Source organism: Eurosta solidaginis, chromosome 1, assembly GCF_040869045.1.
Source record: "Eurosta solidaginis isolate ZX-2024a chromosome 1, ASM4086904v1, whole genome shotgun sequence".
Classification (NCBI taxonomy): Eukaryota; Metazoa; Arthropoda; class Insecta; order Diptera; family Tephritidae; genus Eurosta; species Eurosta solidaginis.
This window is the reverse complement of record NC_090319.1, coordinates 236,925,568-236,942,134: the sequence shown is the minus strand read 5'-3', so window position 1 is coordinate 236,942,134 and position 16,567 is coordinate 236,925,568.

Below are 16,567 nucleotides of genomic sequence, written 5' to 3'. Positions count from 1 at the left end.
AATCAAGTCCAAGTAGTGCTTGAAATGAGCACAGAAGGTTCACACATCAATACCAAAGTGGTCATAAAATACGAACGGTGTGCTTGGAAAAACTGTTCTTAAAACAAGCCCATCGGTCACGAGTTAAGAAAAAACGTACTTAACAGACTTTTGTCAACGAATGTTCTTAATTTTGAACTTGTTTCGTTCGTTTTAGAACGATTTTTTCTCTGAGTGTAGAAACACTGGAGCAAAATAGCCTAAACAGCAGCTGCGTGAATTAAGGCAATAATCTAGCATAGCACAACAGAATCAAGATGTGAAGAAACACGCACACGGGCAAATGCAATCCCTCGAAGATTGTGCTGTATATATCCGAATCAGAATGGCCGGGATAAAAAGAAGGGAGAAGTTGGACATGATCAACCAAGCGGGAAGGCGTTGAGCCGGACACTAGCTGCAATGCGTCGAAGTAACATGTGCAGATCTCAGGACCTTAGACCAACAAAGTTCCTCTTATCAGTGAAAAGAGAAGACACTAGTCTCCTGATGCGTATTCTGACTGGATACTGCTCTCTGGTGACACACGCCCTTAAAAAGTTTTAATGGTAAGTGCGGAATAATTTTAACATTCAATTATATTGGTAAAATTTTATTTTGAACCGAACCGAACCATTTTTATTGTGGTTTCTTTATTTTGAAATAACTTCGGTTCGATTTGGTTCAAAACCCCTAAACATCGGGTGATTCGGGTTGTTAACCGGATAGCAGCTCTGATATTACCAGACTAAAAAAACAAGAGTCTAGGGTTGACTGAACAGAGTGCACCTTAAAGAAATTTAGGATATACTAAATGTCATAGATATCGCTTTATACTTATGGTTCGTTCTCATACAAAGTGCAAAATCCGTTTGAAGCTAAGAACGACATTTCAAATAAATATTTATTGGTTGGGTTCCTGTTATCAGTATTTCTATAAGATTATTCCAGAAATTTTGCATGCACTCAATTTCATAAATTTTATTTACTGTCCCTGGTGTAGGTGTTACTGAATGTACTCCATAAAACGTCATGAATATTTTGAATTGTTGCACACATACCATTTGACCTGGTAACTGAAAGAAAGTCATTAACATTACCCAGTATAGTTGTATTATGAAATATAATATTTCAAAATACTCTTTCGCTTTCTATCAATGACCTTCATAACAATTAAAACTGGGCAATGTTCAACGCGTGCAACATTATGTGTCTCAATATAGGTAAAATATGAGCCCGTCAGTTGTGTGTACCATCATGCAGTTGCTTCTACGCAACTAGAAGGCCACAGTTAGAATTAGAGCGCAGCTAATGGCAGCGAAAGGAGTTGAAAATTATTTTACCATCTTGCTTCTGGTTCAACTGCGACCGCTGCCAATAAGCCGTTAAAAAAATGCTTGTGGCCATAACAAACACATTTGGAAGAAGAGCATTGGAGGGTCATTTAAAAATGGCACGGTGCTTAGCTCTTTGTGTTTTCGTTATATATTCGCTGATATTTGTCCCTCACAGTTTCGAGGTCACTTAATAATTGAATCTTATTTGATTTGCCTAAAATTTAGTTCAATTCCATGAGTTGATAGCCTGCGGTGAAGATGTGTTACTTTAAATGACTATTCCTAAAATCAGGCTAAGTGTTTTATAACGTCATCTCGTACAAACTTTCTGAAAATTAAAGGGATAAAAGGTGATTATGTTTAAATATAAACCATACTATAAGACACCAAAAATGCCTGGGAACTGATGTTATTTCGCTTGATGTTTTTGCATCAGTGCTTCGACCGATCCAAAAGGTGTTATCAAATTTTCGTCGATATCCTCCAACGGAGGTCCAACAAAGCTTGCAGTTTCAACAGGGTTGGACCCGTGTATTAGATGCGTTGCTTCCACATTACAATTGAAAAAAATTGATCTCTTGTGTAGATAGTTATATGCAGGACATAACTACATAGGGTATATCCGTGTTGATCGAGGTTGTATCAAAGTGACACATGTCTTCCTGGGAAGTTTTTTTTCCTCAATTGCGAGTTCCGGGTGTTTGACATTGAGAACATCGGCATAGGATCCCGCCAACAATTTGTAGATGACCCTGTGGGCCTTTCTATTATCTGTTGTTTCAAACGGTTGAATCTTTTTGTGTCGGAACTCCTCCTAGTGTTTACCTAGACTACTTCTTATGTCCCTGAGAGACAAGGCCCCTGCAATCTCATGTCTGTTAGAATGGTCGGGCTTCTGAGTAGATAAAGTAAGACAAGACTTGTCACTAATGAGCGCTGTGCTTTGACAGGTTTGCAGTTTTCTCCAGTTTGTTTCATTTAGTGGGTGGCTAATTACTTTATAGATAGCAATGAGTTTTTCTCTGTCTTTGCCCCAAATGCTGCCAGCGGGGACTTGAGGATTTTGTTACGGCTTTAAACTTACAGTTGAACGTCGCATCATTTGGGAAGCTTCGAAATGTAAAAATTAAACAAATCAAACAATCAAATAACACAGGTCAGCGAAAAAAAAATTGTTGTCAGCTGCATGAGATATTTTTACTGAATTATATGTTTTAAAGTGCGCTGATTTCAAAAGTGATGGCCATTTTTTTCTATCACATAAGGATTTTTTGCAAATTCAAACACAAAGAATTGGTTAAAGCACTCCTTTATTCAAAATTTTCAAACAATAAATATTTTCTTTTAAAGAAAACGAAACATTATTTTGATACATATACTTATTCATGTTCTTTATGAAACCCCTTCTTCTTTTCCTGATACTTTGACGAGTCCCTTTCCGATTTCCATCTTCAGTTTCTAGCTTAAGCAGCCAACAGTAGTCAGCAAGCATAATGACATCCCATCGCCCTTGGTACCTTCTCTCGATATCACTTACATCCTGGTGAAATCGCTCCCCCTGCTCTTCACTGTAAGCTCCCAGGTTTTCAGGAAAATAGTCTATGTTAGAGTGTAAAAAATGGACCTTTCATTCATAGTTTCCACAAATGAAGGGTCCGTTAAAAGTTTTCTTATGTCGAGGCGGGTGAAAACTCCCTCTTTATTTATTTATTACCAATGAACAGAGATACTGCAATATACATAAAAACTTATGTGATATAATAATTTGAATATTTTTTCTGTTTTTAGGAGGTCAAAATCTGTAAGAAAATGTAAAAAAATCTTATGCAGTTTTTGGTCGCAGACCTGTGTAATTTGCAAGGTGGTATGCAAGAGACTCGAAGGAAAGGTAGAACACGCATTCTCCGCAGTAACTGACTGATTGACTGTGTCAGCAACTTTTGATAAGTCTATCTCTGCGAGTACTAGCGGTGCTATATCGTTTTCGGCTATAAAGTCGCAGGATGACGAAAGTGGACAGAGACAACTTGAATACAAGTACCAAGTAACTAAATCCGACAAATGTGTTACGTATTGCCGGCAGAAAGCGATTGCGTATTACTTCGCGTCCGATAGTACTTTATCCCCGAAGGCTATGGATATTTTGCTAAGTTTGGTTTGAGAGGAGCCTTACGGTTGACAATAAATTACCAACACTGGCGGAGAGGTTGTAGTTCTAAAGATGTTCCCCTCATTTCACCCGCTTATGATCGTTCACAAGTTGCCTGCAAAAGTTTTCCTTTTAGATGGATTTTTCCATCCTATGCGTAGTTTGGCAGCACTATCACGAATGGTTTCAAACTTTAACAAATTTTCACTCTTGTTTAGAAAGTGATGTATAATGAAAATCGATACCAAATTTCTTCTAGCACAAATTTTCTGCTTTAACGCCCTTGTTGAAGACAATCTTTCGTACAAAATACAAACTCAGAAGTATCTCATTATTGCTTTGTTAAAAACAGGGCTTGTAGAACCAAGCACAATTACCATTACAATGGTCTGATGGCAGAACGTATATTTCGTCATGAGCAATTGGGGTCTAGGGTTCGTCCTCCACTTTCTATTTCACAATGAGGATAAGGGAACACCTTATATTTTCTCTCCTGAAAATAGTAATTATTAGACCACCTGTTATTAATTGTGCGTCCATATACTTATTCAATGTGTTCTTTTAGAAAATATTGTATTTGCGGTAAGTTTGGAAAACAAAACCCTCACGTTCTCTCTGGCATAAATGACCCATGATTACCATGGAGAGCAGAGCTCTTTGTGCCTGCACATAAGTTATTGCCGGTCTCAATTCAACGTCTGTTTGGCGTCGTTATCTTATTTTAAAAGTAAGTTGTTGCTGTTTAACGCTAATGTTACACGGTTGGATGCAGTTCTCCTAGAGAATTTCTAAATACTTTCGTCTGTCCGTCTCATAGATAATAAACACACAACGACCACCATTCGACGCAGTTATTCACTGTAAGACAATTATATTTCCTGCTTCATGCTCTACTCCAGGAATTAAATAGCTCCCTTGCATCGCGTTATTGGTTGAAATTGTAATGTTTTTCAAAAGAGGATACACTTTGATTGTCAAACTCTAGGCCCACGATCGGGTCGAAAACGACCCCATATGCTGCTTTAGTTGGATATAACTTCAGTAGTAGTGAAATTAGAGCCCTGAGAGTTCTTGACTTTAATTATATTATGAAGTGAATAAAATTAAATGAAAATACACTCTGAAAAAGTGCTCGGTACAGAGAAAAGTATAAATGAAAGATTGGTAAACACATTTCACTCTTGGTAGTGGGAATTTCTTATTTTTTTAGAAAAAGCAGACACGAAAGACGTTGTTCTGCCTTAATTGTGGCATTTTTGTGTAACTTTTAAGATGTATTTACCTCTTACTGTCCCCCTTTTCATTATCCTTTTTTCCACTCCTTCCTCTGCCTGCCTCTCTCTGCGTCTCTTTCCCCTCTCCGTATTTTCCCTCACTTATTTTCTCTAGCTCTAGCTCTATCTCCTCCCACTCTCTTTCTCCTTCCCTCTTCTCTCTAGTTATTCTTATTTTTAGCCATTCCTTATTCCCAGTCCGAGTTCCAGTTACAATCCCAGCCCAAGCCCAAGTCCCTGTCCCAGTCCCAGTTCCAGTCCCAGGTCGAGCCGTTTCCTAGTCCATTTCTCAGAAAAAATTATCGTAAATACTAATCTAGACAAAGGGCTACCTATATACGAAATTTCAGGCAAATCGAATCATAAATAGAATTTGTTCGAATAGATCGGTCATGAAAAGCTTATCAGTCAATATTCATGCAAGGCGCAGATGCCGTATCCAGTTGGCAGAACACATGTAGGTCCCGTCTAGCCATTATGTAGAAATAATTAAAAACGAGCACGACTCGAATCGGAAGAGACTCGGCCTAAAATCTCTTCGGAGGTTATTCGCACCAAGTATTTTTTTTTTAATTTGTTTAATAAGTTCTACCATTGAGAAAATAATTTCAGCGGTATGTTATGATTTCCATATTGCATACAAATAGGTGTCTAAGTTCGGGTGTAACCGAACATTATATACTCAGCGTGAGTTTTAATTGTACATTTAATTTCAGATAAATTACTTTTCTACATAACACGTGGCACCACCCGTTTAAAAGAAAAATGTCTCCCCATTTCCTCTTACAGTAAAACTTGATTAGTGAAATATCACTGATTCAAAACTATTTTTTGCTAAGTTGTAGCTTATTATTCTAGTCTACGACTCTTTTAAACTTGTTTTATATCTGAGTTGCCGTGGTCTTTAACCGATCCCGTCCATTTTTGCTAGAAATATTTTCTGCTATAAGGAAAATATATGTACACAATTTCATTACGATATGTTAATTTTACTTCGAGTTATGGCTCCCGAAACCTAAAAAAATGCTTAGTCATAAAACGAGCCGGTGCCGCACCCATTTTTTTAAATTTGAAATCTTTCCTATTTATTGTTATAAATACACTTGAGAAATGAAATACCATTGATACAAAGCCCTTTTTTGCACAGATATAGCTTATTTTATTCGTCCACGACCCTTTTAAAAATTTTATATTAAAGTCGGCGTAGTCCTTAACCGATTTCTTTAATTTTCCTTCAAAGCATTCCTTATAGTAAAGGCAACCTCTCTGCCGAATTTTGTTAGGATAGGTTTAAAGATTTTTGATTTTTGATTAATAATATTTGAAAAATGATTTTATCACAAGTGGGCGGTGCCACGCCCATTTCAAAAAAATTTTCCAAATTATTGTCAAGAGTCTCAATATCAGTCTAGGCGTCAAATTTCGACATTCTAGGTATATTATTTACTAAATACTTAATCAGGTTTTTTGTGTTTTCCAAAATGTTAAATATATAAAAAGTGGGCGTGGTTATCATCCGATTTCGCTCATTTTCAATCCCAATCTATTCTAGGCAGAGATAAGCTCGTTTACCAAATTTGGTGAAGATATCTCAATATTTACTCAAGTTATCGTGCTAACGGTCAGTCGGACGGACGGACATGGCTCAATCAAATTTTTTTTCGATACTGATGATTTTGATATATGGAATTCTATATCTATCTCGATTTCCTTATACCTATAACACCAACCGTTATCCAGTCGAAGTTAATATACTCTGTGTGCAAAGTTCTCTGAGTATAAAAATTTTCGATATGTGGCGCATGGATCGAAATATATCAAAAAATCGTATTTGTACTCCGATTAGGCTCATATTTGGAACAAATATTACATACGGGAATAGAAATCGCTTTGTGAAAAAAAAAATCCCGCTAGGTCGCGCATAGATCGAAATATTTCATAAAATCGTTTTGTGCTCCGATTAGGCTAATATTTGGAACACATAATACATACATGAATAGAAAGCGACATATGAAAACAAGTAAGGAAGGCTAAGTTCGGGTGTAACCGAACATTATATACTCAGTTGAGAGCTATGGAGACAAAATAAGGAAAATCACCATGTAGGAAAATGAACCTAGCGTAACCCTGGAATGTGGTTGTATGACATGTGAATCAAATGGAAGGTATTAAAGAGTATTTTAAGAGAGAGTAGGCCATAGTTCTATGGATGGACGCCATTTAGGGATATCGCCATAAAGGTGGACCAGGGCTGACTCTAGAATGTCTTTGTACGATATGGGTATCAAATGAAAGGTGATAATGAGTATTTTAAAAGGGAATGGGCTTTAGTTCTATAGGTGAACGCCTTTTCGAGAAATCCCCATAAAGGTGGACCAGGGGTGACTCTAGAATATGTTTGTACGATATGGGTATTAAATGAAAGCTGTTAATGAGTATTTTGAAAAGGAGTGATCCTTAGTTCCCTAGGTGGACGCCGTTTCGAGATATCGCCATAAAGGTGGACCAGGGTTGTCTCTAGTTGTACGATATGGGAATCAAATGAAAGGTGTTACTGAGCGTTTTAAGAGGGAGTGGGCATTAGGTCTATAGGTGGACGCCTTTTCGAAATGTCGCCATTAGGGTGGGCCAGGGGTGACTCTAGAATGTGTTTGTACGATATGGGTATCAAACGAAAGGTGTTACTGAGCATTTTAAGAGGGAGTGGGCATTAGGTCCATAGGTGGACGCCTTTTCGAGATATCGCCATTAGGGTGGGCCAGGGGTGACTCTGGAATGTGTTTGTACGATATGGGTATCAAATGAAAGGTGGTAATGAGTATTTTAAAAGGGAGTAATCCTCAGTTCTATAGGTGGACGCCTTTTCGAGATATCGCCATAAAGGTTGACCAAGGGTGACTCTAGAATGTTTGTACGATATGGGTATCAAACGAAAGGTGTTACTGAGCATTTTAAGAGGGAGTGGGCATTAGGTCTATAGGTGGACGCCTTTTCGAGATATCGCCATTAGGGTGGGCCAGGGGTGACTCTAGAATGTTTGTACGATATGGGTATCAAACGAAAGGTGTTACTGAGCATTTTAAGAGGGAGTGGGCATTAGGTCTATAGGTGGACGCCTTTTCGAGATATCGCCATTAGGGTGGGCCAGGGGTGACTCTAGAATGTTTGTACGATATGGGTATCAAAGGAAAGGTGTTACTGAGCATTTTAAGAGGGAGTGGACATTAGGTCTATAGGTGGACGCCTTTTCGAGATATCGCCATTAGGGTGGGCCAGGGGTGACTCTAGAATGTTTGTACGATATGGGTATCAAACGAAAGGTGTTACTGAGCATTTTAAGAGAAAGTGGGCATTAGGTCTATAGGTGGGCGCCTTTTCGAGTTATCGCCATTAGGGTGGGCCAGGGTGACTCTAGAATGTGTTTGTACGATATGGGTATCAAATTAAAGGTGGTAATGAGTATTTTAAAAGGGAGTAATCCTCAGTTCTATAGGTGGACGCCTTTTCGAGATATCGCCATAAAGGTTGACCAAGGGTGACTCTAGAATGTTTGTACGATATGGGTATCAAACGAAAGGTGTTACTGAGCATTTTAAGAGGGAGTGGGCATTAGGTCTATAGGTGGACGCCTTTTCGAGATATCGCCATTAGGGTGGGCCAGGGGTGACTCTAGAATGTTTGTACGATATGGGTATCAAACGAAAGGTGTTACTGAGCATTTTAAGAGGGAGTGGGCATTAGGTCTATAGGTGGACGCCTTTTCGAGATATCGCCATTAGGGTGGGCCAGGGGTGACTCTAGAATGTTTGTACGATATGGGTATCAAAGGAAAGGTGTTACTGAGCATTTTAAGAGGGAGTGGACATTAGGTCTATAGGTGGACGCCTTTTCGAGATATCGCCATTAGGGTGGGCCAGGGGTGACTCTAGAATGTTTTTACGATATGGGTATCAAACGAAAGGTGTTACTGAGCATTTTAAGAGGGAGTGGGCATTAGGTCTATAGGTGCACGCCTTTTCGAGATATCGCCATTAGGGTGGACCAGGGTTGACTCTAGAATGTGTTTGTACGATATGGATATCAAATTAAAGGTATTGATGAGGGTTTTAAAAGCGAGTGGCCCTTAGATGTATATGTGAAGGCGTTCTCGCGATATCGACCAAATGTGGATCAGGTGATCCAGAAAATCATCTGTCGGGTACTGCTAATTTATTTATATATTCAATAACACTAACAGTATTCCTGCCAAGATTCCAAGGGCTGTTGATTTCGCCTTGTAGAACTTTTTCATTTTCTTCTACTTAATATGGTAGGTGTCACACCCATTTTACAAAGTTTTTTCCAAAGTTATATTTTGCGTCAATAAACCAATCCAGTTACCATGCTTCATCCCTTTTTTCGTATTTGGTATAGAATTATGGCATTTTTTTAATTTTTCCTAATTTTCGATATCGATAAAGTGGGCGTGGTTATGGTCGAATTTCGGCCATTTTTTATACCAAGATAAAGTGAGTTCAGATAAGTACGTGGGCTAAGTTTAGTAAAGATATATCGGTTTTTGCTCAAGTTATTGTGTTAACGGCCGAGCGGAAGGACAGACGGAGGACTGTGTATAAAAACTGGGCGTGGCTTCCACCGATTTCGCCCATTTTCACAGAGAACAGTTAACGTCATAGAATCTATGCTCCTACCGAATTTCAAAAGGATTGGTAAATTTTTGTTCGACTTATGGCATTAAAAGTATTCTAGACACACTAAATGAAAATGGGCGGAGCCACGCCCATTTTGAAATTTTCTTTTATTTTTGTATTTTGTTGCATCATATCATTACTGGAGTTGAATTTTGACTTAATTTACTTATATACAGTAAAGATATTAAATTTTTTGTTAAAATTTGAATTTAAAAAAAAATTTTTTTAAAAAGTGGGCGTGTTCTTCATCCAATTTTGCTAATTTTTATTTAGCACATATAAAGTAATAGTAGTAACGTTCCTGCCAAATTTCATCATGATATCTTCAACGACTGCCAAATTAAAGCTTGCAAAACTTTTAAATTACCTTCTTGTAAAAGTGGGCGGTGCCACGCCCATTGTCCAAAATCTTACTAATTTTCTATTCTGCGTCATAACGTCAACCCATCTACCAAGTTTCATCGCTTTAACCGCCTTTGGCAATGAATTATCGCATTTTTTCGGTTTTTCGAAATTTTCGATATCGAAAAAGTGGGCGTGGTTATAGTCCGATATCGTTCATTTTAAATAGCGATCTGAGATGAGTGCTCAGAAACCTACATACCAAATTTCATCAAGATACCTCAAAATTTACTCAAGTTATCGTGTTAACGGACGGACGGACGGACGGACATGGCTCAATCAAATTTTTTCTGGATCCTGATTATTTTGATATATGGAAGTCTATATCTATCTCGATTCCTTTATATATGTACAACCAACCGTTATCCAATCAAACTTAATATACTCTGTGAGCTCTGCTCAACTGAGTATAAAAATGTCCGCCATGTGGCGCAAGGATCGAGATATTAAAAAAAACCTTATTTTATGAATTTTCGAAGTTTTAACAGTGTACTTTTTATTAGCTTGATCGTTTTTTTTAAATTATTTTTGGATTTCAAAGTAGGTGTGTCGCGCTTCCATAAGAAGCTTTTGGCGATCACTGCATTATCACATTAAGATTAAAATCTTTTATTGCGCAATACAAACATAAAACTTATGTATATGCAAATCTATATATATAAATCAAATTCTGTATGTATGTTCGCTACACTCAGAGAAAAACGCCGTTCTAAAATCCAGCACCACCGGACTCAACTCAAGCTTTTCATGTTCTTACTTTTTTGTTCTTGAAAAACGAACGACCTGTTCTTAAAACAACAACCTTGTTCTTGAACTGACACCATTTTCTTGAAAAAAGAACGGCCGGTCTTAAAATATGAACAAATGTTCTATTAATGAGAACGATGTTCTTAAATCAAGCCCAAGAAAAAAAAAACGGTACAATTCGTGTGCACTACAATGTTAAATACACCATTTGGCACCAGCTATCAAGCAGTTGTAGTGGCCCAGCGGCTATGATGTTGCGCTTGCGATCGTGTTGTGCGAGTTCGATCTCCGCCAAACTCTGAATTTTTTAAAACAATTTTTTTTTTGTTCTATTTTTTTAACTCTTATTTTTCGTTCAGTTACATTCACATATCCACAGGTAATTCTCAAACTTGTTATGAAATGTTTTAAGTATATATGCAGATTACATCTTTAAATATGAATAATTTCTCAATAAGAGAAATGTATGAGAAAATGCTTATTATGCATTTTTTCTTAAACTTTTGAATTTTAATAACAATTTTTTTGTTGTAAATATTCTTTATTTATGACAAAAATATTATTATTAATAAAAATTAAATAAATATATTTAAAAAAATGCTTTCCCTCCCACCAAAGATCAAGCACGAACCGTTCTTAAATTGAGACCGAAAAATGTTAAATCGGCCCCAAATCGCTCTCGAAGCGTGAGAACGAAAAATCCTAAATCAAGCCCAAGTATTGCTTGAAATGAGCACAGAAGGTTCACACATCAATAACAAAGTGGTCATAAAATACGAACGGTGTGCTTGGAAAAACTGTTCTTAAAACAAGCCCATCGGTCACAAGTTAAGAAAAAACGTACTTAACAGACTTTTGTCAACGAATGTTCTTAATTTTGAACTTGTTTCGTTCGTTTTAGAACGAGTTTTTCTCTGAGTGTATGAAACTTCAATCATCACCGAATTTTGGTTATAGGTTCCATTGATCAACGGAAAGGTTTTATGCTAAAAATAATTTAAAAGGGCGTGGCACCTCCCATACAAATGGAATCTTTGGTACTGCATACATTTGATGGTATACATGCCAGAACATTGAAATTCAGTAAGGAGTTATATTAGGTCAATCCCTAACACCATCAAGAAAATGTGGAATTAGGAAAAAGGGGGCGTTGCACCTCCCATACAAATGGAATATATCATACTGCATATCTCTGGATGTAGTAATGGTACACTCAGAGAAAAAATTGTTCTAAAACGAACGAAACAAGTTCAAAATTAAGAACATTCGTTGACAAAAGTCTGTTAAGTACGTTTTTTCTTAACTTGTGACCGATGGGCTTGTTTTAAGAACAGTTTTTCCAAGCACACCGTTCGTATTTTATGACCACTTTGGTATTGATGTGTCAACCTTCTGTGCTCATTTCAAGCACTACTTGGGCTTGATTTAGGATTTTTCGTTCTCACGCTTCGAGAACGATTTGGGGCCGATTTAACTTTTTTCGGTCTCAATTTAAGAACGGTTCGTACTTGATCTTTGGTGGGAGGGAAAGTATTTTTTTAAATATATTTATTTAATTTTTATTAATAATAATATTTTTGTCATAAATAAAGAATATTTACAACAAAAAAATTGTTATTAAAATTCAAAAGTTTAAGAAAAAAATGCATAATAAGCATTTTTTCATACATTTCTCTTATTGAGAAATTATTCTTATTTAAAGATGTAATCTGCATATATACTTAAAACATTTCTAACAAGTTTGAGAATTACCTGTGGATATGTGAATGGAACTGAACGAAAAATAAGAGTTAAAAAAATAGAACAAAAAAAAATTGTTTTAAAAAATTCAGAGTTTGGTGTTGATCGAACTCGCGCAACACGATCGCAAGCGCAACATCATAGCCGCTGGGCCACTACAACTGCTTAATAGCTGCTGCCAAATGGTGTATTTAACATTGTAGTGCACACGAATTGTACCGTTTTTTTTTCTTGGGCTTGATATAAGAACATCGTTCTCATTAATAGAACATTTGTTCATATTTTAAGACCGGCCGTTCGTTTTTCAAGAAAATGGTGTCAGTTTAAGAACAAGGTTGTTGTTTTAAGAACAGGTCGTTCGTTTTTCAAGAACAAAAAGTAAGAACATGAAAAGCTTGAGTTGAGTCCGGTGGTGCTGGATTTTAGAACGGCGTTTTTCTCTGAGTGTAGGATAATGAAAATTGGTACGGAGCTATATGACTTTAAGTCCTAACACCTCCAGTAAAATGTGGAATTGGGAAAAAGGGGCGTGGCACCTTCCCTACAAATGGGATTTTTCAGAACTATGGCTGCCGTACAAACTTAGGTTATTTTAACACCTACACTGAAAGAAAACGACTGGTAAAGTCAATCGAAATACGGGTCAATTCAACCGAAATTTCTGTCAATTTTTATCCATCGCAACAAGATGTTGAATCAACTGCGCACAAATCGTTGATTCGTAATTGACCGTTTTAGTATTCAAATGAACAAAAAAAGTTGTTGCCACAGCTTGTACGAAAGTACCTATATTGCGGCATCTGCAAGGCAGATGAGTTTTCACTGAGATCTTTTCATGGCAGAAATACACTCGGAGTGTTTGCCGAACAATGCCGAGGTGCGACCCCGCTTAGGAAAATTTTCTTCTAATTGAAAAACCTTATTTCTAAAATTTTTATGTTGCTTTGCCCGGGGTGTGAACACAGGGTCTTCGGCGTGGTAGGCGGAGCACGCTACCATCACACCACGGCGGCCGCCATATACATACGTAAATATGTGCATACATATAGTACACAGCATACGTAATTACAAAGTAGAGAGCACAGTGAGCGTAAAATTCTCTCTGAAATTTACTCATGTATTGACTGTTGATCGCTGTAGAAAATACTAGTGAGATCAGTCGTGTTAACAAAAAAATCAGTTATGTTGATTAGGAATCTGTCAATTTTACAGAATTTTGTTAACTTAAGAGCGACAATTTCTCTTTTGTTTAAATGACTAAACTAATTTGTTCGCTTGACAAAGAACTCGGTCGAATTAACCATAATTCGATCAATTTCACCGAATCTCCGTTAAGTCAAGAACAACAGAACCGATTTGTTGATTTTACTAGCACCATTTCTTTCAGTGTAAAGTTTGACTGCATTTTTGAGTTTGTTCGTTATTTCTTTTGGACGTTTAGTAGTCTGCCACCGTTAAAAAATTTGTTAGCTTCAGTCTATCTACATCTATATATATAAAAATTAAATTCTGTGTGTGTGTTTCCTATGGAAACGTATTTCCCACACTTCAATCATTACCAAATTTTGGCTATAGGTTCCTTCGATCAACACGAAGATTTTTCATATATCAGAATTAAGAATTTTACATAAAATTTTTTTTTTGGCTATGCGAACGAGCAATCTTAGCTCCCAAAAATGAATTATCCAATTGAATTTCTAAACTCTTTAGAACCACCTGGAATGCCTGCGCATATGTTAACTTTGAAAATTGGCTCACAAATCATGCTTCTTCGGAATTTAGACCTACCAAAATTGTGCAATCGAACCAGATTTTGCGTTAAGAAATGAATACCGAATGTAATCGAAGCAACAACCACCAGCGGTAAAAGCGAAGTTGAAGATGTTCTCATACCACGGATCCCAATGATTCCTACAGATTTGCCATTCATTCGATCTCGGGCCGTACGGCGGGTAAAGCTAGTACTTATATAAAAATTAAAAATATAAGATAGACAATTTTATAAAAACCGTGTTATGCAATTTGATCACTAAAATGGTCTAATATAATATTTTTAAAATTATTTTCTCTCATTGAGTTCCTTAAAGACTGAGGAATGGAGTTCCATTGCTTTACGACGTTAACAAAGAAAAGCCTGGAAGAGGATTAATAATTAAACTTTGGAAGCACAAAATTAGAGGAGCGTGTGCTTTTGGAAAACGTAAGCTTATCGTGCAAATAACCCGGCTTTATTTAAACTAGCAATTTAAACATAAAAATGCAATTACGCGCTTTCATAAAATTTATTAGCTCACATGCAAGAATTGAGCTTCTCAACGTAGATAAGTGAGCGAATTTCTTCAAAAGCAACACTGAGTTTTTGAAGGGAGACAGCATCTAAATTGCTATAAACGACCTCAAAGTAGGTTATGTAAAGTACAATAAGACACAGAATAAGCTTTTTCTTTGTATCAGAAGGTACGAAAATTCAATGTGTAGTAGATTTTTCCCACAACTTGATTACAAAGCCGAGATTTCGTACTTTTTCGACTAACTGAAAAGGTGTGGGATATCAGAAATCTGGATCTTATCTTTATATATTGGAAGAATATATAATTTTTGAGCATTATGGCACAGAAGATTTGACCTAGACCACTCCATAATCGAGCTTAAGTCCGCATTCAGCTTATCTGTTAAATTCTGAACCAAGCTGATATAGCTTGAAATTCACATCATCTGCATAAGCTTGCCGTCGAGCATAAGAGCAGACATTAAAAATGTCATTTATAATGATACTGAAAAGAAAGGGACCCAAGACAGAGCCCTGTGGTACTCCAGACCTGGTAAATCCCGCTGCAGAGAAACTATTCCCGACTTTAACCTTTTGAGTTCGGTCGCTAAGATAGCTCTTTACCAGCTTAACTGCGTTTTCATCAAAACCGTAACATTTGTATAGCTTATCATAGATTAGGCTATGGTTGACAGAATCAAATACCCTGGTGAAATCCAAAAGACACAGAATCGTCAAGTGACCCTGGTCAAACTCCTGACGGATGTCATCGAGAACTTTGGTGACAGCAGTCGAGAAAGAGTAAGCTTCACTAAAACCCGATTGAAATGGACTGAGGAGATTATTTTTCTCAATAAAAGCTGTAATTTGATTCGCCATAAGTATGTCAGCTATCCTAGACAGGCCAGTCAGTATATTTATGGGTCTGAATTCACAGGGCTCAGAAGCCCTAGGTTTCTTTGGGAGCGGGATAACAATTGCTTCTTTCCATGCAGCAGGGAAAGTCGAAGTAGTGAAAGAGTGGTTTATAAGTTGAGTGATGCAGCTTAAAATATACGCCATAAAATCTATGCCCCTACCATTCAATTTCAAAAGGATTGGTTAATTTTTGTTCGACTTATGGCGTTAAAAGTATCCTAGACAAATTAAATGAAAAAGGGCGGAGCCACGCCCATTTTTAAATTTTCTTTTATTTTTGTATTTGGTTGCACCATATCATTACTGGAGTTGAATCTTGACATAATTTACTTATATGCTGTAAAGATATTAAATTTTTTGTTAAAATTTTACTTTAAAAAAACATTTTTTTTTAAAGTGGGCGTGGTCCTTCTCCGATTTTGCTAATTTTTATTAAGCGTACATATAGTAATAAGAGTAACGTTCCTGCCCAATTTCATCATGATATCTTCAACAACTGCCAAATTACAGCTTGCAAAAGTTTTAAATTACCTTCTTTTAAAAGCGGGCGGTGCCACGCCCATTGTCAAAAGTTTTACTAATTTTCAATTCTGTGTCATAAGCTCAACTCATCTACCAAGTTTCGTCGCTTTATCGGTCTTTCGTAATGAATTATCGCACGTTTTCGGTTTTTCGAAATTTTCGATATCGAAAAAGTGGGCGTGGTTATAGTCCGATATCGTTCATTTTAAATAGCGTTCTGAGATTAGTGCTCAGGAACCAACATACCAAATTTCATTCAGATACCTCAAAATTTACTCAAGTTATCGTGTTAACGGACGGACGGATGGACGGACGGACGGACGGACATGGCTCAATCAAATTTTTTTTCGATCCTGATTATTTTGATATATGGAAGTCTATATCTATCTCGATTCCTTTATATATGTACAACCAACCGTTATCCAATCAAACTTAATATACTCTGTGAGCTCTGCTCAACTGAGTATAAAAAAACTTCATTTGGTAGTAGTTGTATCAAG